Genomic DNA, 27,385 nt, shown 5'->3' on the forward strand with positions numbered 1-27,385 from the left:
TGCCCATGAAGGACCAGGACTGAGAGGACAAAACCAACAGAGTGAGGCCGTGTGAGTTTTGTTTGCCAAGACTCAAGAGGGTCTTGCTCTTACTGGAGCCTCAAGTTCAACAACAGTCTTAGTAACAAAACACAAACAGTTCCCTTGAGGCTCATTTGAAGGGGGAGGGGAGGGTGTGGGAGCAAATGGCTTTTCTTCTAATAGGACTGAAAGTAAAATTCAAGTGAAGTCAATTAAATCTACGAATAAAGTAATTTTCACAGGACTTGCCCAGCAGAGAGGAGAAGTCATATTGAAGATGCCTCACAAGAAACTTGGAAATATTTCCAACTGGACTCATCAGACCACACAAAGGCATTTTGGAATCCTAAGACTGGAAAGAATAGCAAAAGGCTATTGTATATAAATGTTCTGTCCTAGTGTGTCTGGGGGCTGTAGAAACTCCTGCACTTATTCATTGGTGAACTGGTCCAGGAGGCCAAGAGAGGCAGCATGGCAGGGGTTGCATGGCAGACTGGGAGAGAAATGGAGATGGAGTATCAGGAAGGTGGAACCAAAGTGGTCTCTGTTGTAGCCTTTGGGGTACAGGGAGACAATAAAATATTCAGTTCAACCAGAGACATGAGGGAGCTTGTTCAATCCTGGCCAGTAACCAGGAGCCAAGGTGAGCTGGGAGGAGGGAACTTCAATTTGGGTTGAAAGGGCTAGACCTTGGGAGTACAGAGGGAAGACAACAGGAACCCCAGCTGCTACTGGGTCAAGTGGGACACACCATATGATGTGAGTCAGGGAAAGCAGAAACAATTCCAGCAGAAGTTTCCAAAAGGAGGCAGCTGAATCGGGGGCTATGGCATAGAGAACACAATAGATGATTCATGAACATGTTCTGATTGCCTACTATGTACCAACACTGTGCTGGGGATATGATGTGATAAAACAGTCAAGATGGGGAGAGAGACAAGACAAGCGACAGTTCCAAAATAATGCAATGAGTAACATGAAAGAGAAGTGTAGAGAATGCTGAGTGCAGGTCTAGTTATACTGTGTTAGTGTGAAAGGTCTCTTTCCTACACCTCTGACCCCAGTTCAGGCCACCATCACTTCTTACCTGGGCCCTGCAATTATTCTGCACTGGTCTCTTCACATGCACTCATTCACCTTTCCAACACACCTGATCATATTGCACACCTACCTAAATGTCTTTCATGTCATGTCACTACAATGTCAGTACAGCCAACATTCTTTGATATGACCAGCATGGCTCTGCTACACCTGACTCTCTCTCCAAATCCATCCCATTCTATTCTGCCATGCCATCTGAAACAAGGACACACTGAGTTCAAGATGCCTGTAGGACACCCAGGCAAAAATGTGTAGAAAAACGTTAGGTATATACAAGAGAAAAGTCAGGGTGAGGATAGAAAAGAAGTTACGTGTTCTTTCTGAAATCCAAGTTCTTGGTGACTCTGAGGACGTGGGGTAGGCAGAATTCTGTGGTGTACCCCCAAGATCTCTGGCCCCTGGTTTTCAATGCACATACTGCAAGTTATTAAATCAAGCACTAATTTTGGTGTGCTGTGAAGGGATTTTGCAGATGTAATCAAGGTCCCAAATCAACCGATCAGGAAGTTATCCAGTGAGACTGACCTAGTCACATGAGCCTTTTAAAAGCAGAGTGTTTCCTCCAGCATCAAAGATGAGGAAGTCAGAGGTTTGAAATACAAGAAGGATTCAATGTATCATTGCTGGCTTAAAGATGGTGGGTGACATGGGCAGCTTCTAGGAGCTGAGAATGGCCTCTGGCTGACAGCCAGCAAGGAAGCAGGGATTTCAGTCCAACAACCACAAGGAAACAAATTCTACCAGCAGCTGATGAGCTTGGAAGAGGACTCTGAACAACAAATGAGGATAGCAGCCCTGCTGTTCCCTCGACTTCAGTTTTATGAGATCCTGAGCAGAGAATCCAGTCTTGTGCACCCAGACTTCTGACCTATAGAAAGTGTGAGCTCATAAATGTGTGTCGTTTTCAGCTGCTACACAGAAATAGAAAACAAATACTTGAGGCAAAAAGAAAATTCAGCTTTCAAAAGACCTAGGTATAGAGACTTCCCTGGTGGTCCAGTGGTTAAGACTCCATGCTTCCAATGCAGGGGGCAAGGATTCGATCCCTAGTCGGGGAACTAAGATCCCACATGCCACGTGGCATGCACCAAAAAAAAAAAAAAAAGGCTTAGGTATATAAGACTTAAGGAAGCATCGTCTCTATCATTTACCAAGGCCCCACCATGAAGTTTTTAATCCAGACCACTGCCTAAAGCATTAAGGGGATGCATATCACCTATGCCTTTTGAAATAGGGTAGTGATTGTTTCTACCCTCAGTGACAACTTGCAGTTAATTGTCTAATTTCTTAAAATATTGATACATGAGTTCTCCTTGACTCCAGAATAGGAATGGCAGATTATCTTTCTGAACAGCTAGGATTGGTTAAAATGTAGGAATGGGCTGAAAGCTAGTGTTAGAGGCATGGGTACTTCTTCCCTATGGAATAAGTAAATGATTAACTTACTCATTTCTAAGGTCACTTCCAGATCATGAATTCTACAAGCCTGTGAAATGAATTTGAAAATATTGGCAGACACAAAGGCCCAAAGTGCTCTTAGAGTGAGAGCCAGAGGGGCATCCATGGCTATCTCTTAGCAGTTGGCACACACGAGAGGCCCACATTCTCTATTGGAAGGGAACTGGGCTAATGTTGACATTTGACCTGTGGCATTGTTCTCCAAATATACACAGCCTGAGTCAAGGCAACTCCTTGCCAAAGGAGAATTGCTGGCCCCTTGCCCAATCACCAGGACCTGCTTATTTTAGAGAAATTTATTATCATAAAATAGAGACAAATTGTAAAACTCAGACTTCAGTGTTGAAAAATTAATTAGGTCTTTGGCCCTCTCTTCTCAGCATTTGTAAAGTATTTCCTTGTAGACTTAGCCGGTTCAGTGATGGGGTTAAACATGTGTACCCTGGAGATTAGCACTCTTGTTGGAGCTTTTTCAAGAGGGAAACTGTTAGAACCAGGAGCCCACTTAGTATTTCCAAAAAACGTATCAGGAGAAGGCAATTAAATCTGGTTGGTGGTTGTCAGGAAAGGCTTCCTGTTGGAGTACTGAATGATTCATATGCCAGGCTGGGAGAGGTAGGATAGTCTAGTCAGAGGATCTTAAAAAGTATAAAGATGATGGCATGAATGAGCATGGTGGATTCAAGAAACTGAAAGCTAGACTTAGCACGTGTGGAGTAAAAAATCTAGCCAGTGGCAGGAAGTGAGGATACGACTCTAAAGTTGAAAATGGAAAAATAGGTCTGAGTCAGAGGAGTAGTAGCCTTGAGGCCTTTCTAAGAGGTCTGGGCTCTAACCCATAAGTATGTATGAGCTTTTACTGAGGACATGGCATGATCACTCTCATTTGAGAATGGTATCTCTGAGGGTGGCAGTGTGTAGAATAAATCAGAAAATCTAGGATGATACCCCATAGTTTGGCTTTGCCAATGTCATGAACTGAAGTAAGGGTTGAAGTCGGAGTTGGGCGATACATTTAGGTAGCTTTTAGGTGTTGAATTCTAATTGCCTGCATTACACGTGTGACTATGTTCTGTTTCTGTTACTCAGAACCTGGCCTATAATTAGAGGTTCAGACTGGAGAGCTGCCACACTTGACACTGTGGGATCATGAGCCTGCCTATGGGATCAGCTAGCAGGGTTATCACCTTGGAAATCAGGATACCCCTTTCATTCATGGTGCATTGGCCAATCACTCTTGAATTTTTGTTAATAAAGTCATTCACTCATTCATTCATCAATCATCAAAAGATCATCAAAAGTTTAATGATATTCTACTGTGACGGGCACTGTTCCAAGAATCAAGGGTACTGTACAGACAAGATGGACAAAGTCCCCAGTCTCATAGAGAGTCCATCTCAAAAAGATGGAGACAATGAACAAATCGTTGAATAAACAAATGTCAGAAAGTGTAAGTGCTATGAAGAATAGTAAAACACATTAAGGAGATCAAACATTGTTGAGACGATGGCAGTTCTATTTTAGATAGATTGTCCAGGGAAATTTTCCATGAGGAGATGACATTTGGGCAAAGACCTGCATGGGTCAAGGAGTGAGCCAAGTCAAGGTCTAAAGGAAAAGAGAGCAAGGTATAAAATATCTGAGCCAGGAATGAGACATTCAAGGGGAGGAGAGAAGGTTTAGTGTGGCCAGAACCAAGTGAATGAGAGGCAGAGGAGAGTACAAGATGAGAATTAGGCAGGCAAAGGGCTTGGGGCCAGGGCTAGTGAGTTTAGGTAGGATGGGAAATCATTGGAAGGTTCCAAACAAGTCAGTGATGGCATCTTATGTGTATTGGAAACAATTTTATTGGTATCCATGGTGAAAGGTAACTGAGCTGAAAGATTGAGGTTGTATTGTTATTATTGTTATTGTTATTATTATTCACTCATTCAATCACTGATCTGGATGTTTTAGAAACATGTTCTGAATGCTTTCTCTATGCCAAGCATTGCAGTAAATATTGGGGGCACAGAAACTAGTGAGAAGTGATACCTTCCTTCAGTAGTTTGCTGTGTTACAAGTCTATGTGCATATATTACACTCAACACAGACATTTCCGCGATGTACTTCCTACCCCACACTTACACCTCAGGTACAGGAGGTAGAATTATTTAAATGCCATAGGTCCTGGCATGATTTTATTATCTGTGCAAGACCCCTCACTTGATTTACTTATTTTTTCCTTGGTTTTATTCCCACTCCTCACCCTCATTCCCCTCCCCCTATGTCCTTCCGGTATATATTTTTGTTTTTATAAATTCTTTAAAAATGTGTGTTCCAGTTCTGTAACAACTTTTTGTCTTCTAAAGTACACATGCCAGGAGAGTAGTAGAGAGTATCATGCATTAGATAATTGTGTGGAGGCCAAGAATCTGTATTTTAGATGAAAAAACAAACAAAAAAAACAAAACATATCCCCAGGTATGGCTAACACCTATCCCAGTTTAGAACTTTTCAAAATGGGGGAAGTTAAAGTCTACTGGTATGTCAATAAACTTCTAGAGGAGAAAAAGCCCTGACTCGGAGTATTTGCTGATTTTCATGGTGTAAATAGTCCCACCTTGACCAGTTTCAAGCTCTGATTCAACAACCAGGTTACAAGTCCAGAGTATTTAACAGTTGACTGGAACCATTTCCAGCAAACCTTTGTTCATGTCCTCAATTCCACCTGAACAAGTACATGATGAGGTCATTGCTCTGCTAATGAAAATGGACCATCCCAGGGCAATGTGTCCTTCCTCCCACGTAACAGGAACTCCAGTGTCCTTACTTAAGGAGCAAGTTAGATGGGTGTTCCAGAAACCTTGAGAAGCCCAGATGAAGATGAACGACAAGACTGTTTTTCTTTTCAGGGATAGATTAAGAAAGTTCATTATTGGGTCAGCTGTGGACCCTATTGTTGGAGTCGCTTGTGTGCACAGGGTATGAGCCGACTATTTAATCCTGATGTTATGAACAATGTCTCAGCCAAATTAGAGGGATGGCCTGTTACCATTCTAAGTATTGCCTCAGAAATGTTTACAATGCTTGGGTTACAGTGTTTACTGGAGCTGACATCTGCTATGGGTGACTGAAGAGTGTGGTTGGACAGAAAGTGGATCTTGAGAATATAGAGGATGCTTAAATTTAGAAAGTCCATAAAGACAGAAGCTGAGTCATTTCTAGAAGGTCCAAATGTGTTTTTTTGGGGCTTTTTAAAATTATTTATTAAAAAAATTTTTTTTGGCTGCGTTAGGTCTTCATTGCTATGCGCAGGCTTTCTCTAGTTGTGGCAAGTGGGGGTTACTCTTCGTTGTGGTGCACAGGCTTCTCATGGTTGTGGCTTCTTTTGTTGTAGAGCATGGGCTCTAGGTGTGTAGGCTTCAGTAGTTGCAGTACGTGGGCTCAGTAGTTGCAGCATGCGGGCCCTAGAGTGTCCAGGCTTCAGCAGTTGCAGCTCTTGGGCTCAGTAGTTGTGGCTCACAGGCTCTAGAGTGCAAGCTCAGTGGTTGTGGTGCACGGGCTTAGTTGCTCGCAGCATGTGGCATCTTCCTGAACCAGGGATCAAACTCGTGTCCCCTGCATCGGCAGGCGGACTCTCAACAACTGCGTCACCAGGTAAGTCTCAAGGTGGCTTATTTTAATTATGCAATTTCCATAGGAGTTCTGGCATCTTAAAAAGATAAGTATTCTTGGGCTTCCCTGGTGGTGCAGTAGTTGAGAGTCCTCCTGCCGATGCAGGGGACACGGGTTCGTGCCCCGGTCCGGGAAGATCCCACATGTCGCGGAGTGGCTGGGCCCGTGAGCCATGGACGCTGAGCCTGCGCGTCTGGAGCCTGTGCTCCGCAGCAGGAGAGGCCACAACAGTGAGAGGTCCGTGTACCGCAAAAAAAAAAAAAAAAAAAAGATAAGTATTCTTATCCCTTTGAAATAAATGATGAAATGTAGCTGCTGGAAAGTGGAAGTAACAGTGATAATAATGCTACGGACTAAGTTGGGTCTCCCCAAAATTAGCTTTTGAAGTCCTAAGCCCTAATGTATTTGGGGATGAGAACTTTGGGAGGCAATAAGGGTTAGTTGAGGATGGAGCCCTGACCCAATGGGATTAATGCTCTTACAGGAAAAGGCATCAGAGAGCTTGTTCACCCTCTCTCTGCCATATGAGGACTCAGCAGAATGTAGTCATCTGCAAGCCAGGAAGAGAATTCTTACCAGACATTTAAACCTGCTGGACTTTGATCTTGGACTTTCCAGCCTCCAGAACTTAGAGAGAATAAATTTCTGTTGTTTGAACAACCTAGGCTAAGGTATTTTGTTATGACAGCCTGAGCAGACTAATACAAATAATCATCATTGCCACCACCATCATCATCATCATCATCTAAGTGTTTTACATGTATACTCTCCTATAATCCTCACAATAATCTGAAAAATTGATTTAAGTATTTTCCTCTTCTCATAAATGAGAAAATAGGACTCAGACAAGTTAAGAAACACATACAAGGCCATAATAGATGGCAAATAGCAGCTGGGGTCCTAACCCCAACTATGGGTGCCCAAAGCTCCCATTCTTCACCACCATACCATACTGCTTCCCAATGGCCACCATGGTGTCTGTCATATAGTGGGTGCTAAAAATACATTTTTGGAATGATTGAAAATGGATGAATTATGGTTAGGCTACCAAGAAAAGAAACTGAGTTGGAACACACAGCTTTTTGGAGATTCTCATGTAGTGAAAGACCATGCATGTGAAGTCACAGTAAAATTTTTGCTATGAAACTTGAAATTTTAGTTCTTTCTTGGAAATCTGAAAAATAAAATGGAGTGTAAGCCTAAGGTAATTGTCCTTTTATACTGTTATACTTGTCATGGTGCCAGTATCCACATATTTCCCCGAGGGATGAAATTAAAATGCCAAATTTTCATGATTGTAAGATGATTACAGAATAAATGCTGAGGGAAGAATCACAGAGTAGAAAGAAGTCTGTGTGAATGCCTTCCCAAATGGTTAAAGGCAAGCTTGAGGCTTTGCATTAGTTACAGGGGACTTGCTCCGTATGGGTTTTCTTCATATTCCTGCTCTATGAACCATTTATCTCCTGGTTATCCTACAGCCTCTGATTGGTTGTGACATGTGTCTTTAGGAAGGAATGCTTATGAATGCATTAATACCTTTCATAAGGCAGTTTATTCCAGTCACACTGAAAATTTTAGGAAAGTTTCACACTGAAGATAACTTTGGTAAAATATATAAGGATTCTGAAAAAACTACCAAAACCTCTTCCCAGTGATTAGAAAGAGTTCTCACAAGAAAACTTTGGACAGAGTGTGAAAAATGAGGCTTACATTATACTTATAAACATCATTGTTATATGAAACTTAACCTTCCAACTTATTTAGTTGTTCATGACATGTAAAAGAGAAAGCAACAATGGAGGAGAAAACTGGGTTCTGATTGCCTCAGTTTAACCCAGAGAATTTTTTTTATGTAAAAAAATAAAAGCTACAGAGAGAGAATTGCCGACATAGAATCTTTCTCTTGCTCTTTCGTTTCCCTTTTCAGAGAGATTCAGCCAGATCTGTGAGGAGAGTTGCAAAAAGCCAGCAGGAGATATCCAGGGCTCACTCCTGGAGTTGCCTTTGATTTTACCTTTGCTGACTGCAGAGCATATTCTGATGGAGTTCTGTGTTAGTTCTCCCTCTGGGGCTGGTGGGAGGGGACACGTCCATTTGTCCTGTTTTACAGGTGCAATGCCTTTCCCTCTTAAAAGGAAGAGCTTGCCACATGCCATGTACCCCACCATTAGTCAAGCAGTAGAAAGAACTCAATACAAGCTAAGAAGTACAATGCCCAAAGGGACACCATCAATCCTTTATTACCACAACTTCCTCATTCTTGAGTTGTTGATATTGATTTATCTTTGGCCCAGGTAGAGTGACTGAGAGTAATTTTCTCAGCAAGACAACACAGATTGCCTCAGTTCTGAGCCCATGCCTGTCCAAGAACGTTTTCCGTCTGCTCTCACTGATTGGTTATGGGATATTTTGGCCAGTATATTTCCCCCTCAGAACTCAGTAGTTTCTATTGATTCATACACTCAAGTGGCAGATATCAAAATATGAAGCTACCATGATTTGGTGTCTATTTAAATCAACCTACCTTTTCTTCACACTTCCTTTTAGGATGTATACTTCATATTTAAATTGTATGCTACCTGCGTAAGTCTTGGATTTTATTTTATTTTTATTAATTTTGCCAAGGATGATGCATTATTTTAGTCAGCAGATTATTTTCTTTTACTCAAGAATATTCTTTATTTCTTTAATTATTATTTCCAGTCAATCTTTTCTATCCTTCTCTGAGATACTTCTGTTGTATGTGTGTGGGTATATATTCCTTATATTCCTTTAGGCTTCTTTTTTTTTTCTTCTAAGTTTCAAAGTTGTTTTCCTCTTTTCTCTCTTGTGATATACATTATCTTTAGCGTAAAATCTGTTACATGCCACTTTCCTCATGGGTCCTTAATGTAAAAGTTAAGGAAATAATGCATCTTTTAATTCCCCCCTTATCTATCTTTCCTGCCTTTCTTTGCTTCACTTAATGTTCTTATTTTGATTTCATAAATTTCACATGTCTTATAGAATCTTAACTAGAAATGTTCTAAAATTTCTGTTTTGGAGAGTTTTTCTCTAATTCCTGGGACCAGTAAAATGTGGAGGTTTGTTCTTGATCCCATCTGGAGAGCCTTTTTTCCAAGCTTGGATTTGCTTTCACAAGAGACTGGAAGGGAAAGTTTACCTCTTTCCCATGTCTTTATCTCTGGTATATTTCCCCCTCGGCTCTTTCTTAATACTTGCACAATTCCTGAGTTTTTATATAACCAATAAAATGTTGTTAGCATAAAGAAGGCAAAGACCCAAATCTTTCCTCTGAGGGTTTTTTTTTTTTTGGTTTATTTTCTAGTTGGAAATATAATCTTGGAAAAACTTCAAAGGAATTTACTAACTAGAAGAAGCCCTGTATTCCAGGGTCTAAACCCCAGAAATAATTTTCCAGAGAAGAAAGGTTTTCTAAATAGCAAGACATTCAGCCACTGAGTGTGTCCACCTATCACTATGGGCATAAACTCTGCCTCATTAAAAAATAAAAGTTCCTTCTCTTGAGATGCACCTCTTAGTCTACACCACTGTGTCGACTGATGTACAATGCAAGAAAGAGATTATTAAGCATTTGTCCATGTGTCTGTCTTGTCCCATGATGATCTGCATCATTGCATGTGTACTAGATAGAAACAGCAAATTAGAATGTAGTTTTAATAACTATATGACTTACAGTGGTATTTGCCTTCTTCATTTTATTCAGGTAATGACTCCAGGATGCTCTTTTTCCTTTTGTCTGAATATTTGGAAATGTAGTCACACCATCCTTCACCTCCAAGTTTGATCAGCTGTATCATGTCTCTCATCACACTCCACCCAATGCATGGTAAACATTAATCTCATAATAAAAAAACCTATTATATTTTAAAATGCATTTTTATAGCCATCAGCACCTTTTATTTATTTTTTTTTCCTGAGGGCCTACTTTGTGCAAAACTTGAGAATTTAGGTCTTTGACATCCAACCAAGAAAATTTTCAGTTTAGAGAGAAGTTAGGCATCACCATGTTTCCTCTTTCTGGAAAATGAGGTGTTGTTTGGTCAGAGATTTTTAAATTGACCTAAACTTTATGTAATTTTTAAAGACTCAGTGGCAAAGAGAACATATGAATGCCTGTCTTGGGAAGCTTGATGTCCTAGAGAAAATCCTTCCTTCTCTCTTGCTGCAATCCAAGGTAGGATATATTGATGGCCAGAGAGGATCTGGCTGCAGCCCAAAATCTCTCTTCTGACTTTGAAAGCAGAGAGTTCACAGTCACCTTCCAATGGCCCATCCAACAATGATGAGACCATGGCTGACGGGAATTATCTCAAATGTGTCAGGAATGAACACACACTTGCTAATGGCCTATTTCCTTCCCCACAGGCATTCCTGCAGAGGAAGAAGGCAAGGGAGAGCGAGACCCTTGGCTCAGCTTATGCCTTTTCTCCTCTTTCCTTTCCCAAACACCCTCTCCTCTCACCCCAGGATCATGCTTGATTCTTGAATTCCCATCAGGTTTCAGGGGAAGGGGAAATACTATTTCTTGCACTTTTTGCTGGCCAAGAAATTGATGCTATCTTTCTCCCATTGTTCTGCTCACCATCCGGTTTGGACCTGACTGAAGGCGGGAATGAAGGTGTGCATCCAGCTGTGGCCCATGTCCTTTGAACAACTCAGTCTTTGCACAGAGACACCAATTCAGAGCTGTTCCCATTTACTCGAAATATTGGTAGCAAACTCAGCACATTACCCAAATGAGAGTCACTGAATATGTTCAAAGAGCTATAAAAAGAAGATATAAGAAAACAAAGTCCTCAATATCTTGATTAAACTTTCAGATAGCTATAGACATGGAGGAAATCAGCAGAAAGAGAAACATGCTCCAAGAAACCGTTTCTCCAGTGACAATGACTTTGCCACAGCATGTATATAGTATCTACACACCACAGTTAAACCATCAGGTCATTGGCATACAGTAGGTGCTCAATAAATATTTGTGAGTGTCAGAATCATATTCTGGTATACTTGCCTTTCTAGGTAACTGGATCTAAAGGAGAAGTAATTAAGTGCGTCTAGCCTAGAGCTGAGGGGGTAAACTGTAGTTTTTAGATTACGGGAGAATTTTTAAAAATACTTTTAATTTTGGAGTTATTTTAGATTGATAAAAATAATAGGAAAGATAGTACAGAGAGTTTCCCCACACCTATCAGTTTGAGTTTTCCCTAAAGTTACCGTCATATATTACCATTGTATATTTGTCAAAACTGAGAAACCAACATTGGTGCTTTACTGTAATTCCAGACTTTATTTGAAGTTCACAAGTTTTTCCATTAATATCCTTTTCTGTTGTTTTGGGATCAAATCCAGCACATCACATTTCATTTTATCATTATGTCTCTTAAGTGTACTGCGGTTTGTGACAGTTTCTTAATTTTCCCTTGTTTTTCATGATCTTACTATTTTGAGGAATACTTGTAAGGTATTTTATAGGTTGACCCTCAGCTTGAGTTTGCCTGTTTCCTTATGGTTATGGATTTTTGGAAAGACTCCCGTAAGGGATACGTGATATCCACATGGCATTATTGATGATGTTAAACTTCATCACTTGATTAACCTTCATCACTTGGTTAGGGTAGTGCCAACTTTCTCCACCATTAAGTTATTATTTTTTCCCTTTTATGGGAGGATTTTTAGTTGTGATTTATTATAATTTCATTTTGCAAAGCTTTGTGTAGAAGTCAGGAGATGGCTCTTGATTGTAAAATGAAGGAAAAGTAGTTCAGTCAGTAACAGTAGTTCAGTCTTGATTGTAAAATGAAGGAAAAGTAGTTCAGTCAGTAACAGGAATATCTTGCTGGAATCCTGGGGGAAGTTTAATCAGTAATTGACTTGTTGGAACAAAATAATAAAACCTTTGAAGAGCTGGAAGGAGATTAGAGTTGGAGCTGTGAGTCTGATACCTGACTGAGCTCTTTTCACAGGTACAGGGTCTGAGCACTGTCTCCTGTGTGTACTGGGGTCAGCAGAGAAATCCAGCCTCACCTGGACTCCCTCCATTCTGTTCTCATAACCTTTCTAAGAGTCCTCTCTAACTCTCACCCACTCCCCTCCTACACAAAAGCCCCCACCCAATTGGGTGCTGGCCTCTGGCATGCCCAATCAGTCACTACTATGTCTAGTTCCTAAGCTAAATACAAGACAGAAGTGGGGAGGGGACAGATGCTGAGATTGTGGAAGGGAGAGGAAAGTAGCCTTCTTTTTGGTCTGGTCTCTGGATCATGTATGGACTACACAATTAGACCTTTCAAAGTGTGGAAATTAACACTTCTGCCAGCATAACTCCTATACCTCATGATGCTCCAAGAGGATCTGAATTATTATGTAAAATGTTTATTTCTATTACCCCAGTGTTGTTAAAACTATTTCCATGTTGGTTTAGGAGTTCCAGAAGTTTTAGGAGTTAAAAACAAATCCTTCCATCTGTTTTAAATAATAATCTATTCATTTTATCATTAAGAAAAAGATCTAGGAATAGCAGGGGTCAGGTTTCTGCTTAAACTTTGTTGGCTTCTGTGGTTTAGATACTTCTGGATCTGTCTGTCCTTGTATGAGAGGTCAATTTCCATGCCAGTTTTGGAGAAAGGGAAATAGTCTAGGGAAGAATTCTCAAAGAGATAAAATTAGGGAAATAATTTAGTCAGTTAATGATTTTCCAGTTTCAAAAATCAATACATAAATTATAAAAAAGTATAATCTCATCAAGAATGTAATTAAAGATTTGAAAAATTATGTTGATAAAAAGTGTCATAAAATAAAGCAGAAACACACAGGCATAGGTTCAAGAGGAAAAATAAGAGTTTTGAGGACAGAGTCAGGAAATGTGATGGGAATCATTGGATTAACAGGAGAAGAAAAGGAAAGAGAAGAGGGAAAGCAATAATTTTTTAAAAAACATAAGAATTTATTTGAGCTAAAGGGGGATACATTTGCAGTTTAAAATTTCTCACTTGATCTCAAAATTACCAAAAAAAAAATTTAAACCTTCAAAATTCTACGCCACATACAAATCTTTAAAGTTTCTATTTATAAGTAGCTGATTTTTTTTACATAACTGAGTAAACCTGTCAGATTTCTCTTCAGTATGGGAAACTATTCTGCAACACCTACAGACTCTTGAAAGGAGATGGCTGCAATGTCAATATCTTACACATAGGAAAATATAATACATCTATTGGCCAAAAAAAGAGTCAGGAAAGGTCTAAGAGAGTACAATCCATGTCCATTGTCTGAGGAAGTATCTGTGCATGCTAAATTTCAATTAAGATCAGAGATTTCAACATATTGTAAGTTATAAAAGGGAAATATATAGTGATAGGCAACAAATAAATATATAGCAGGTAGAGACAGATAAAAAGATAGATGAACACTATATATATATATATATATATATATATGTTTATATAGACATATGCCTTATATGTATAGTTATGTATAATTGGATGATGGTAAGGCTACTGTGCATTTGTAGCATAGGTACTAAGTAAGTAGTCTGGGGAAGAATGACACATGTAGCAAGGGAAGACCTTTCAATAGACTGCCCTCCATAAAAAACAAACTAAACTGAAAACAAACACAACTCTCTCAGCAAAATCCAGTAGTAAGGGAATGGGAGGGGAGGGAGGGAGTAGCAAAGAGCAGAAAATTAAAATATGATAAAATTCCACCATGAGGGCTTCCCTGGTGGTTCAGTGGTTAAGAATCTGCCTGCCAGTGTAGGGAGCATGGGTTCAAGCCCTGGTCTGGGAAGATCCCACATGCAGCAGAGCAACTAAGCCTGTGCACCACAACTACTGAGCCTGCGCTCTAGAGCCTGTGAGCCACAACTACTGAGCCCATGTGCCACAACTACTGAGCCTATGTGCCTAGAGCCTGTGCTCTGCAACAAGAGAAGCCACCTCAATGAGAAGTCTATGCACCACAACGAAGAGTAGCCCGCTCCCGCTGCAACTAGAGAAAGCTGTGCACAGGAACTAAGACCCAACACAGCCATAAAAATAAATAAATAAATAACCAACCAACCAACCAACCAAATAAATCTATTTTTTTAAAAATTCAACCATTATGGATATATGGGGTCCAAATAATTCAATTGTTGCAAAATGCAGGTCCATGGTGTTATGAATTTAATGAAACATATAATACAGTATTATTTGTAGATCTGTATTGTCAAAGATCAGGAAAGTAAAGATGGTGAATAGTACACTGTATCCAATGAAATGTTGCCTCCATTAAGAATGTCCCAAATGGTCACAGGCAGTTACTTTCCAACCACATGTTGTTCTTTAAAAGATAAGAACTTTAACCAACCAATACTTACTTGAGAACTGGAGCTGGCCAGAGGTCAGGAACCACTCACTAATAGCATGATCTTCAGAGTCATGTTTAGCAGTTTACAGCAGTTCTGAAGGTTTTATACTGAGGTAAAAGTGACTCTATTCTAAAACATTCATCTCAGTGGAAGTGGAGGAGTAGATATGTGAAGTGTCAGTGGGAGAAATACAGGTTTAATTTTGACAATTAGAAGTGGGAATCACTAATAGCCTTAAAAATACAATAGAGCTTCTAAATCACCAGGAGAGAAGAGAATGAAGAAAAAAAATCATTATTGTGTGCTATGTGACAAATACAAATAACCAAAGTGCTGGAGAAAATACTGATATCAGGGCAAAGAAAAATCAAGGTCATAGACACTAAACAGGATAAAGAAGGATATTATATAATAATAGAATGCAAGAGTCCATAAAAGAGACTTACAAAGGATGTACATCCTTATATAGCAAAGAACCCTGCAGCAAAATGTAAGTATTGGGTTAGAATTCTCGAAACATTGTAATTTGTTAAAATACATTTGTTTGGAAAATTTCAGTGTAGCTATTTTAGAATATAAAAACCCATGTGGGTAATAATAGAACATTTGAAGAATATAATGAATAAACACAATTTAATAGATTTAAATAAAATATGTTATGTTAACAAAATGGAAATATATGTCCTTGGAACACAGCAAAAAATAAATTAACTACATACATAGCCACAAAAATGCTCAGTAAATTGCCAAAGGACACATTTTATGGGCCCTATTTTTGAATTATATCCCCCTCCCCTCCAAAAAATGGAAGTCAATAAATGTCTGCCCCTAAAAAATGTAACTAGCACATTTCTATTTTAAAACATTTTGAAGCAACACCTGATGAAGAGGGGAAAATGAAAATTACTAATTAGTTTTAGAATAATGAATGGGGGAACAGAAAAGCAAACCTCATAATAAAAATCGTTGGTCACAGCTAAAGCCATATTTTTTCAAAGGAAAAGAGCATGAATTGCATTTTTTAAATTACTATTAAAAGAGGAAGGCTGAAAATAAACTTTGATTTCAACCATGTGCAATAAATGTTAACATCAAGTCAACTCAAAGGGTTAGGCAATGATTTGTGATGGGTAAAATGGATAAAGTAGTCAGAAAAACCCTCTCTGAAGAGCTAACAGTGAGCAGAAAATTAGAGTGTAGAAGGTAAACCATGTGAAGATCTGTTATGACCCACTGACATGAACGACTAGTTATTTACAGAGACTCCTTTTCTGAGTACCCATGACTACTTACTTTTGGTTCATATTGACTTGGCCACGAAGGCTTATGTAGACAACTGGAAGAAACAAAATTTTCTTCCTTCCTTATTTCTCAACAGTGAAACTAACTTCACAGTTTCTTAGGATTATGCAGTTAATATATTTTTATCGTAAAAATAAAGATGAAATATTAAATTAAATTTAATGTCTCTTGAAATCCTGCTGTACCAACATAACAAAAATCAACATGTTACTGATCATCTTTTCACACACATTTTATATACGTGTATGTACGTATATACAAATATTAGGTTGTTTCTTATTTTAGATATTTTAATACAGTTTTTAAAAACATTAATGTGTCTCCTGCTTTCCCTTCCCTGGTCCCCCATCCTGTCCCAAATAACTAATATTAACCACTTACTGCTAACATTCCATAGCCTATTCAATGTTCACATGACACAGTACCTATAGTTATAGCTTTAACTGTTGATATTGATTTAAGTTAATTAATATGGTTATAGATAGCAAAGATTTTGCCATTATTTTATTTTTAAAAATGACCACAGTACATAATGTTTCTCTACATCTTGATTTTCTCCCTTCACTGTAGATTACAGTAATCCTTTCAAATCATTTGGTCTGAACCTAACATGTTCTTTTAGTGGTAACATAAAATTCCTTATTGTGAATGTACCATAATCTACTCAACCTGTATATCTCAGAATACTACTCACTCCCTCACCTCAGTTTTTGTTACTGTTAAAAATCCTGAAATGAATATTTATTTCCATGTATGGATCCCTACATATTGGTATTTTTATTTCTATAAATTAGCTTCTCAGGAGTGCGATTATTGGGTCAACAAATATATATATAATTTTTAAGATACTTGGAAATTGCTGTTAAAAAAAAAAGCTGTTCTACTGATTCACATTGACAGCAGCAATATGAATTCCATATTGTCTACATTCCTATTTGCCATAAATAACACTTTTTCATCTTCTCTCTTAGGTATAAAAGACTACCTTGTTAATTTTTAAAATTTTTCTTACTAATAAAGAGATTGGGTAATCATTCCTTTGTTTCCATTGCCCTTTTATACTTGCAACTGTCATTCACATATTTTGACATTTTTTTTCCTGCTGGTTTGTATGCATTTTTGTTGTCAATGTTATCAATTTAGTTTTTACATATTCTAATCTTCAATCTTGCACATGTGTAGAATTTATTATTTGCTTTGCTTTAGTATTGATTTAAAAAAAATATTCAAACACAGGTTTAATTTTCACACAAATGTCTGACTTTTTTTTTTTTTTTTTTTTTTTTTTGCGGTACGCGGGCCTCTCACTGTTGTGGCCTCTCCCGTTGACGAGCACAGGCTCCGGACGCGCAGGCTCAGCGGCCATGGCTCACGGGCCCAGCCGCTCTGCGGCATGTGGGATCTTCCCAGACCGGGGCACGAACCCATGTCCCCGGCATCGGCAGGCGGACTCCCAAACACTGCGCCACCAGGGAAGCTCCCTAGTTCCCTCTTAGATAGTGGTTGGAAGCATCTGTTTTTCTCTTACCCTTGTAGAACTAATTCTCACTATTTCCCCCAGGCTGCCCAGGCACAGGCTCTCCATTGCTTTGGGGAAGGTCATACAGACTTTCTCCTCACAACCCCTGCCCATCCAGCCGAAGGTTATAGGTAGGCTTGGCGTGGAGCAACAGAGACAAGTCAGTGCCATCTTGTCTCCAAACTGTGATTTGTCTTTCTGAGGCCTCCAGAACTTAATAAAGTCTCTTTGCCTCTTTGCCCCCACCCTGTTCAAAGGTAGTCATTTTGGATGCTTAGTAGCATAAAAATCAAAGTTAACAATAAGTATTTTTATTTTAAAGAATTCTGCTCTCTCGACAACTCAGCTAAAATAAAATAAAATAAAAATACAAACAAAAAACCCCCAAACCCAAAACCCTCATATCTAACATGAACTCCATGAACTACAAGTGTGCCTTGGCAACTTTAAAATTAGAATTTCTCCAAAGTCAGACTGAGCAGGTGACAAGATGCCAGAGTTTTTCAGAATGCAGTTTCTGCTGTCAGATTAACCTTACCTGCTAAAACTGGGCAAGCCACTTAGTATCTCCCTTTCTCAGTTTCCGTATCTATACAGTGTCACAGTCCCTCTCCCAAGCTGGTGGTGTGAGGATTCCATGAGCAAATGCATACAAAGCACTTTGCACAGTGACACACACCTACTATGTGTTTAGTACCTGGTATATCTACTAAAAGGAATTATTACTGATTGAGTAAATTAGTTCAGATTTTTTTTTAACTTTTTCTTCCCTGAAATAACAGCAACCCCACCCCCTGCTTCGAAGAATCCATTGCTGAAAATTATAATATGCAATTTCCTTCATTAATGGTTCCACATTAATCCTGGTGCTTTTGTTTGATTGTTTGTTGTTTGTTCCCCAGAACCTGGAGATGGCAGGGTGCAGGTAGGATGGAAACACTCTTTGCCTCATCCACTGGCAGCTGGAGTGAAATTCTAGCAGTCACTCCAAATCCATAGCTGGTAAGCATCTAACAACAGAGCCCTGCAGGAAGTAAACAAGTTCCTCCCACTCTTACTCCCCTCTGTTCTACATCTGGAGACTCAAAGCCAACCCCAGACCCCAGAACACCCTCACCCTACACAGTGGGTAAACTGACAGAGAGAGAAAACCACTGCCACAAAGGATGATATATTTGCTACAAACAAAAAAATGATTGAGTCCAAGGCAGCAACTTTTCATGGTGGTTCAAGAAATCTAATTCTAAAGAGCCCTTGGGAGAACCAATGTCTTCCTCAAGGGAAAGGATGGCAAATTGTATCATTTCAATTCACGGCCATGAATGATGTCTCTGCAGCTGTTTGAATTAATTCTGAAATGCAAGCAATCTCAGTAGGAATCTGAATTTTCATAAAACAATTCCCTGCTGAGTTGGTTCAGCTAGCTCCACCTTAGCCCTTCCACACACCTCGGCAATGAGGACATTTACAGGACAGAGTTATTTTTGCTTATTTAAGGCACTCACAGGGTCTTGGAATATACAACTCCTTCAAGGCTAACGCATCTCTGGATTTTTCCTTCCTGCCTGAAACAAAACAGAGCTGTGTAACAGTACTGGAAAACATGAGTAGGCACTGAGCACTGAGGGTCATAGACCTGGCCCTAGTTGGATGAGGTTTCTGTTAACTACTGCTTCCCAAACTTCTTTAACTGAAGCTCCTCAACTCAAAGTCTGATTGCCTCTGACCCTGGAGTCAGTCCAAGGTGAATGATTTGTCCATGTGTATCCACTGAACTGCCATCTTCCCTAATGTTCCCAATGGAAGTGAAGCAAATGCATCAGGTTTTCTCCTAAGTCAGGTGCTATACACTCAAAGGTCCTCAACTGCAGACCCGTCAGTTCGGTCCCTGAACTAAGGGATCTATCTCTTTTCCAGGATCAGGATGCTGTGCTCTGCCATTTTTTTCCATTTATTAAAATTGGGGTAGAATACACATCACATAATACTTTGTATCTTAGTCATGTTTAAGTATACAGTTCAGTGGTATTAAGTAAATTCATATTGTGCAACCATCACCATCAACCATCTCCATAACTCTTTAAATCCTGCAAAATGTAAACTCTGCACCCATTAAAAAGTAAATTCCCATTCTCTCTTTCCCACAGCCCCTGGTAACCACCATTCTACTTTCTTTCCCTATGCATTTGACTACTCTAATTACCTCATATAAGTGGAATCATACAGTATTTGTCTTTTGTTATTGGCTTATTTCACTTAGCATAATGCACCCAAAGTTCATCAATGTTGTAGCAAATGTCAAAATATTTTTCCTCTTTTAGGCTAATATTCCATTTTTTTGTATGTACCACATTTTGTTTATCTATCCATCTGTCAATAGACACTTGGGATGCCTCCACTTTTTAGCTATTGTAAATAACACTGCTATAAACATGGAGGTACAAATATCATTTTGAGACCCTGCTTTCAACTCTTTGGGATATATACCCAGAAATGGAACTGCTCCATCATATGGTGATTCTACTTTTAATTATTTTGAGGAAATGCCATAATGTTTTCCACAGTAGTTGTATCATTTTACACCCCCACCAAATATGTACAAGGTTTCCAATTTCTTCACATCCTCACCAACACCGCTTATTTTATGTTTTGTTTTGTTTTATAGTGGTCATTCCAATGAGTGTAAGGTGATATGTCATTGTGGTTCTGATTTACATTTCTCTAGTGATTAGTGATGTTGAACATTTTTTAATGTGCTTATTAGACATTTATATACTTCTCTGGAGACATATCTATTCAAATCCTTTGGTCATTTTTTAATTGGATTACTCATGTTTTTGTTGTTGAATTTTAGGAGTTCTCCACATATTCTGAATATGAATTCCTTACTAGATATATAAAATTTGCATATTTTCCCCCTTCTATGGGTTGCCTTTTCACTCTGTTGTTGGTGTCCTTTGATGCACAAAATCTTTTTATTTTTATGAAATCCAGTGTGTCTATTTTTTCTTTTTTATCTGTGCCCTTGGTGTCAATTCCAGGAAGTAATTGTTAAATCCAAAGTTGTGAAGATTTAATCCCATATTATCATCTAAGAGTTTCATAGTTTTAACTCTTTCATTTAGGTCTTTGAACTGCTTTGAATTAATTTTTGTATGTGGTGTATGACAAGGGTCTTATAAGTTTTGGTATGTTTTTATTTTGTTCATCTCTAAGTATTATCTAATTTCCCTTGTGCTTTCTTCTTTGATTTTTTGCTGTTTGAGAGTGTTGTTTAATTTCCACAAGTTTGTGAATTTCCCAGTATTTCTTCTGTTATTGATTTCTAACTTTATCCCATCGTGGTCAGAGAAGATACTTTATATGATCTCTATCTTTTTAAATCTACTAAAGCTTAACTTGTGATCTAACATATGGCTTATCCCAGATAATGTCCCAAGTACAATTAAGAAAAGGGTACATACCGTTGGGTATCTAGTTGGTTTATTGTGTTGTTCAGGTCTTCTACTTACTTATTTTTCTTCTGTTTGGTTGCTTTATGCATTATTGAGAGTAGGGTATTGAAGTCCTCAACTACTATTGTAGAACTGTCTATTTCTCCCTTCAATTTTTTTTCAATTTTTGCCTCATATATTTTTACTATCTGCTATTAGGTGTACAAATGCTTATAATGGTTATATCTTCTAGCTGTGTTGCACATTTTATTAATATAAAATGTCTTCCTTTTTCTCCTTAACCTTTTTTGATTTGAAGTCTATTTTGTCTGATATTAGTATAGCCATCCCTGCTCTGTTTTGGTTGCTATTTTCATGGAATGTCTTTTCCACCCTTTCATTTTCAACCTATTTTCAAACCATTTGTGTCTTTGGAGCTAAGTGAGCCTCTTGTAGACAGCAGTAGTTGGGTCATATTTGGGTTATTTTTGTTTGTTTGTTCTTTTCATTCCAACAATCTTTGTCTTTTGACTGGAGAGTTTAATCCATTTATGTTTAAATTAATTACTGATAAGGAGAGACTTACTTATGTAATTTTGCTCTTTGTTTTCTATATACCCTGTTCCTCATTTCTAGATGCATTCTATTCCTCATTTTCTCTCTTATCTGGTGTTTAGTTGATTTTATTTTTCCAGTGAAATGTTTTAATTCCATTCTCATTTTTTTAGTGTGTGTATTCTATAATGATTTTCCTTGTGGTTACCATGAAGAATGCATTTAACATCTTAAAGTTATAATACTCTAATTTGAATTTATATCAACTTAGTTTCAGTAACATATAGACTCTGTTCCTTGGCACTTCAGTCCCCTCCCATTTCAGTTACTGGTATCACAAAGTTACATCTAAAGCAAAAACTAAAGTGAAGAAGATGCTAAGAATTTCCTCCATAAGCCTTTGACTCACAGCCCTGACCCCAATGACTTTGTCAACCTAAACCTGTCCTTGTATCAGGACTCAAGTTATACCGTGATTTTGAGAAATAATCTAATCAAAGAACTACAAGAACTATAGCAAAAGTGAGCCCTCCCAAATTGGTCACATAGAAGCTGTGGTCTTAGATGTTGTGTGGGTTCAAATGCCTATTCTCTAGGCAGCTCCTAAACAGCAGCAGTATGAACAACCAACAACATGATGTCATTGCCATAACAAAACTGGAATTCTTGGGATATAGCCCAAGAATTATTTTATGCCCTAGAAATGAAAACTAGAGATCTTTGATGCCTCCAGATCACCATTATTTTTCCTCTCCATTAGACTAATAAGAAGGTATCATTCATTCTGTTATAATTCTTGTGACCTTCTCATGCTGTTACTGGCACACTCTGTGCTTTACAACAACAAGAACATGAAACATCCCTTGAGTCACCCCAGGTTAAGTTTATTTGACTTTCTTAAAAATAAAAGAAAAGAAAAGAAAAAGGCCAGAAATGAAGTGAGGTTGTGAGCAGACGTGTTTTGCTGGCTGAGTTCAGGGAGGCAGTCTGTGGCGAGGCCAGAGATGGGTAGGGCTGGCTGCCAGCAGGAAAACACAAGTGGCAACTTCTCTCCCAGGATCTATATGAAAATGGGCTCATCTGGTCTGGCACTGGGGCTTGGAGTCTCTTATCTTTGTTTCACAGAAAATGCAGGAGGCTTCTGGTACATAGCAAATCTGTGTGGGTTTGATGATTTTCCTAACCTGCTTGAGTTCACAATCTCTGGGGGTTTTCCAAGGCCAGCGGATGACTCTGAAATGAAAGTTGGTTTAAGCTCAAGACAACACACTTGATTATAATGACTGCATGAAATGAAGACAGAAAGGGAAGATACTCCAGGTTTGACTGGTTATTAATGCAAGTCTGTATGGAAGAGTTAGCTTGTCAAAGTAAGCCAGAATTCAGATTCCCTGGGCACCAGAAGGGGGACTACTGTATCCAGGAAGCATGTCTATATTACTCACGAAAGAGAAGTTCAAAAAGTTTGGCTTAGGTCTTTTCCCTCTTTAATACAGTTCCATATCACCTAAGGGAGCTTCTCCTAGAGGTGAGAAAAAGACAAGCATTGGGAAGGAGTGTGATGAGGACAGTGATTATGAGAAAATTCAAGACAGAGGCAATTTGGGTATCTTGATGTCTCACCAGTCTTCTCCACTTAGCAGTCAGAATCTCGTACACCTGGCAGTGCCAAGACTGAGCTACATACATGAAAAACTGGTTGGGTTATAGTCCAACAATAAGACAAACAAAAGGTATCATATCTGAAAAAGGGAGAGTTCAGTAGCTAGTGAATAAGAATTTAAATCTTAGGTCAAAGCTGCATGTGGGTGGCAGGACGACAAGCCATGTAAACAAGGGGGTCAACTTTTTGAATTTGCTAAATACAGGCTCTATACCTGAAAGCCTCTGATGGTAGATCTCAAAAACAGGGCATTCTGAATTATGATTAGAACCTTACCCTGTCATAGTCAACAGACTGAGACTGGAATCTGGAAAGAGAAGATCATCGGGTTGCTTAGCTTTTGCTGCAGAACAGACCACCCCCAAAATCTCTATAACTATAAGCATTTATTATTTCTCATGCTTCACTGAGTTTTGTGAGATTCATGACTCTCTGGCTGGGGAGTTCTTCCGGTTGGGGTTCGCTTGGCAGAGGCTGGGTGGTCTAGAATGGCCTCACTCACATATCTAGCAGTTGGCACAAAGTCAGCTGGGACTACAGATATAACTCGACCCCATGTCTCTCAGAATCCAATAGGCTGGTTTAGGCTAATTTCCCTGTCATTGGCCACAAGATTCTCAAGGGTGGCCAGAGAGGGCCCAATGTGCATTCCCTGTCCAAGTATCAGCTTGGGTCACATTGGCCGAATCAAGTCATGGCAACAGAGCAGAGACAGTGTAGGAAGGCACTACCAAAGGCCATGGAGAGAGGGAGGGGAGTCACGTGTAGCCAATTTTACAACCAGCCACAAGCATTTTCTCCCTTCCATCCATCCTATTTGTTCCTGACAGAATCACCTCCTTTTTCCATTTACAGTGGCTGACTTGAAATACATCCACTAAAAAGAAATCCCCCCAGTATGCATGATGAATATTCGGAGATTTTGGTGTCAGTGGTTCATAAGGTTCTCTTACATGTCAGAGGGTGAATTCAATGGGATTGGTCAGCATGTTCCTAACACTCGCCGTTTAAACAGAAAGGGTACACCAGCTTTAGAATTAAGTCACAGGCTCAACACTAAATGTATTTTCCATGGGGTAATTGTTGAGGCCTCTTCTTTTTTAAGAAGAATCTTTCTGGAGCCTTTTGTTCTTTTGATAGAAACTTAATCAGCTTCTTGTTTGACAAAAATGACAGACTGCGTAAAAGGGGAAACAGAGTTTGGGCTTTTACCAGTTGTAATCCCTATCAAACATCAGAAGAAAATAAGCACTTTCTACATAATGTGTTCCACTTCATGTTTTAGCCTCAAATTTATCACTTAAAGAGAGAGGAAAAACACTGTTTATACTTTGAGGAAAAAATAAAGAGACAGTTAACTCCTTTTCTCGGGGGTTTTCACATCAAGTATTTTTTAAAGAGCAAGACTGTCTTGACTTCTCCATTTCAGTTTGGTGGGATAGAGTTATATAAAGAAGTAAAAGTTCAGCAGATCACTTCTCCATGGTGTGTCCTGAAGTTTCTCTGCCTTCTGACAAAGAGGCGTCTATTGGAGTCAAAGTTTACTGTCCCCCAATTCTCATCCAGACCTTGGATCCTGAACCCAAGCCCTGGCACTGAGGGCTTGTTTAAAAGAGCGAGGATTTCCAATTCTATTACTAAGAAAGCACTGGATTTAGAATCAGAAGACATATTCATCTTGGCCAGATACTCAACAGCTTCATGATCTTGGAAGATAAAGTACATTCTCTGTGATTCTGTTTCTGCATTTACATTACTTCTCCATTTGAAATGTGGTTGGGAGGTTTAAAGTAGAAGACCAGCATCAATGTGCAAATCTGGGGTCCATAATTTAGTAAGTGCAGAGCAAATATTAATTTTACTCTATCTTCTTGCTTTCCTTCCTTTCACCTCCATGCTGTTCCCATTTTCCCACTCTGGGAAAAACATAGGCTTTCATATTCTCTTTAAATGAAAATCAATCAGTCAATCAACAGCTGTACTGTGTGTCTCTGGGATAGAAAATATGTCAGGTGTTCAAAACAGAGGCAGTTTGGGACCAGTTTCATGAATTTGCTAGTGATTGGTCATAGATATGCATGAGACTCTGTCCCAGCCAATGAGACAGAAGGGGAAGTCCCCCTGTCCATGACACTGTGACTAGTCAGTGGCAGAGCCTATGTTTAAGCCCCGGGAGTCCAATCTCAGAATCCATGTGCTTTTCTGCTAGCCTATAACTCCTCCCTAATATAACTAATCCATTCATTTATTGTTCAAAATATTTGTTGATTATCTATGAATGCCAAGCATCATGGTGATCGTTGAAACAAAGCAAAGTTGTTAGAGAATCACAGAGCAGAAGGCAGTGAATTTTGTCTGGGGGAGCAGAATCAAGCCTTGGTCTCATCATTGACAAGTATGTGCTGTTTTGCCTGTTAGTTGAATTCTGCACGTTAGTTGAACTCTATGAATTGCAGTCTCTACTTTTGTTTAGTGGGTGGTGGAGGTGTGCTTTCTGATCTACCTCTCAAGTTCGGTGTGAAGACTAAAGCCCAGCCACTTGTGAAAAGACCTAAACCAGAGACTAACATGTGATTGATAATAAATGCTCATGAAAGGACTTCACAAAGGGGAAGGTCACTGCACACAGGGACATTTTCAGAGGTGTGGGAGGAGACAGAACTCAGATTGAGGACAGGAGGCAGGGAGAAGACATGGATAGTCAAAGGACAGGGCTGGAAGTATACAGCCTGGATGCAGTAGCAAGCAGCCCTGAGAAGTATTGTCTGCCTTTTAGGAGCCCTGAAGCTGAATCCTCACCCTGACATTTATGACTGTAGACCATAGACAAGTTGTTGAACATCTGTGAACTCAATTTCTTCATCAGTATCACAGAAATGAAAAGGTCTCCTTCCAAAGAGCTGTGGAGGTTAAATAAGGTCATGCATGCAAGTACCATCTTGTTGATACTACTCAGGTAACAAATGCTCATTAAGCTGTGGCCAAAATGTTTATTGACAGCAAAGAGCATAAAGAATAGGTTGGAGATGGTGAAGATGAAACATATTTTGTAGGGCTTTAGAGTATCCATCAGAGGCCCAGGTTAACATCCATTGTCCAGCTCACCGTGGTAATTCTGATTTTTCTCATGGCTTCAACCAAGTGCTTTGGATTCCAAGTCAAGGATCAAACCACCAGTGTTTCTGCCTCAATTCTCTGCCTCTGATTTGACTGGATCTGTTTGATGCCTGGAGTGAAATTAAGATAGCCCTTTCTTCTCATACACACAGGAAAACATGCTTTGCCACCTTGAAATAGAATCCCATCTCACATAGATTCAGCTCAGATTGAGATTAAGAAGGCACGATGTTCAGAAAATTTCCATTAGCACTTCTTCCTTCAGTGCCTCTCAGTAAATCCTCTACCCTGGCTTGAATTCAAGGCACATCATTTCTGAATCAAGGCTGGCCTGACACTCCCAAGCACAGCCAATCACACCTGCCTCCACAGTCACCCTCCGTTCTGACACTTTCATGATGGAATGACTTTAATTGTTTATGGGTCTGTGTCCCCAGCTAGACTGAGTTCTTCAAGGAGAGCTACACTGTTTAATTCACCTATGAATTCCAAGCCTGAGTAGAGTCCATTCTTTATGGATAATGCTGGAACATATAAATTGATGAATATAAACAACAAGCCCTGGAGCCCTACTTTTGGGAGACATCACCAGGGGCATCTGTGTTCCAGGATACAGGCCACAGGAGATGGGCTCTCTAGCAGAAGAGAGAAAGACACATATACAAGGAGATGGGAGCCCAGGAGCTGGATATCTCCACCGGATAAAGAATGGACAAAGTTTTAAAGCTTCAGGCCAACACCAGGGGAAGAAATGTTGGATCTCTCTAAAGAGTTGGGCCCAACTGTCAACTGATGATGGACAGTGACCACCATCCCCTGTCTCCCACTCTGCTGGCTGCCCCACAAAGCACTGGGATGCCAAGTCAGCAGTCCTGGACCCAGAATGAGCAGAGGAGGTAACATGGGGATATGTGACATGAGGAAGCCCAAGGGATCTACTCCTGTGTTTGTGGGTGTGTCTCTGTCAGCAATCGTGTTGTAAGACACAAGGGTGGGAGACAAGAGGAAACTGATGGGAGAGTTTGGGGATATGATATCAATTAACACCAGATTCTTAGGCAAGAAACACTCCATTCTAAGTGGAAACTTGTGTCATGTACCAATGAGTCAGAGTCGTTTTTGCTTCTAACAGAGATCTTGTTCCTTTAGATAAAATGTCAGATCCTAACATTTTTACTTCT

This window comes from Leucopleurus acutus (genome assembly GCF_964270905.1).
Source record: "Leucopleurus acutus genome assembly, chromosome: 16".
NCBI classification, from domain to species: Eukaryota; Metazoa; Chordata; class Mammalia; order Artiodactyla; family Delphinidae; genus Leucopleurus; species Leucopleurus acutus.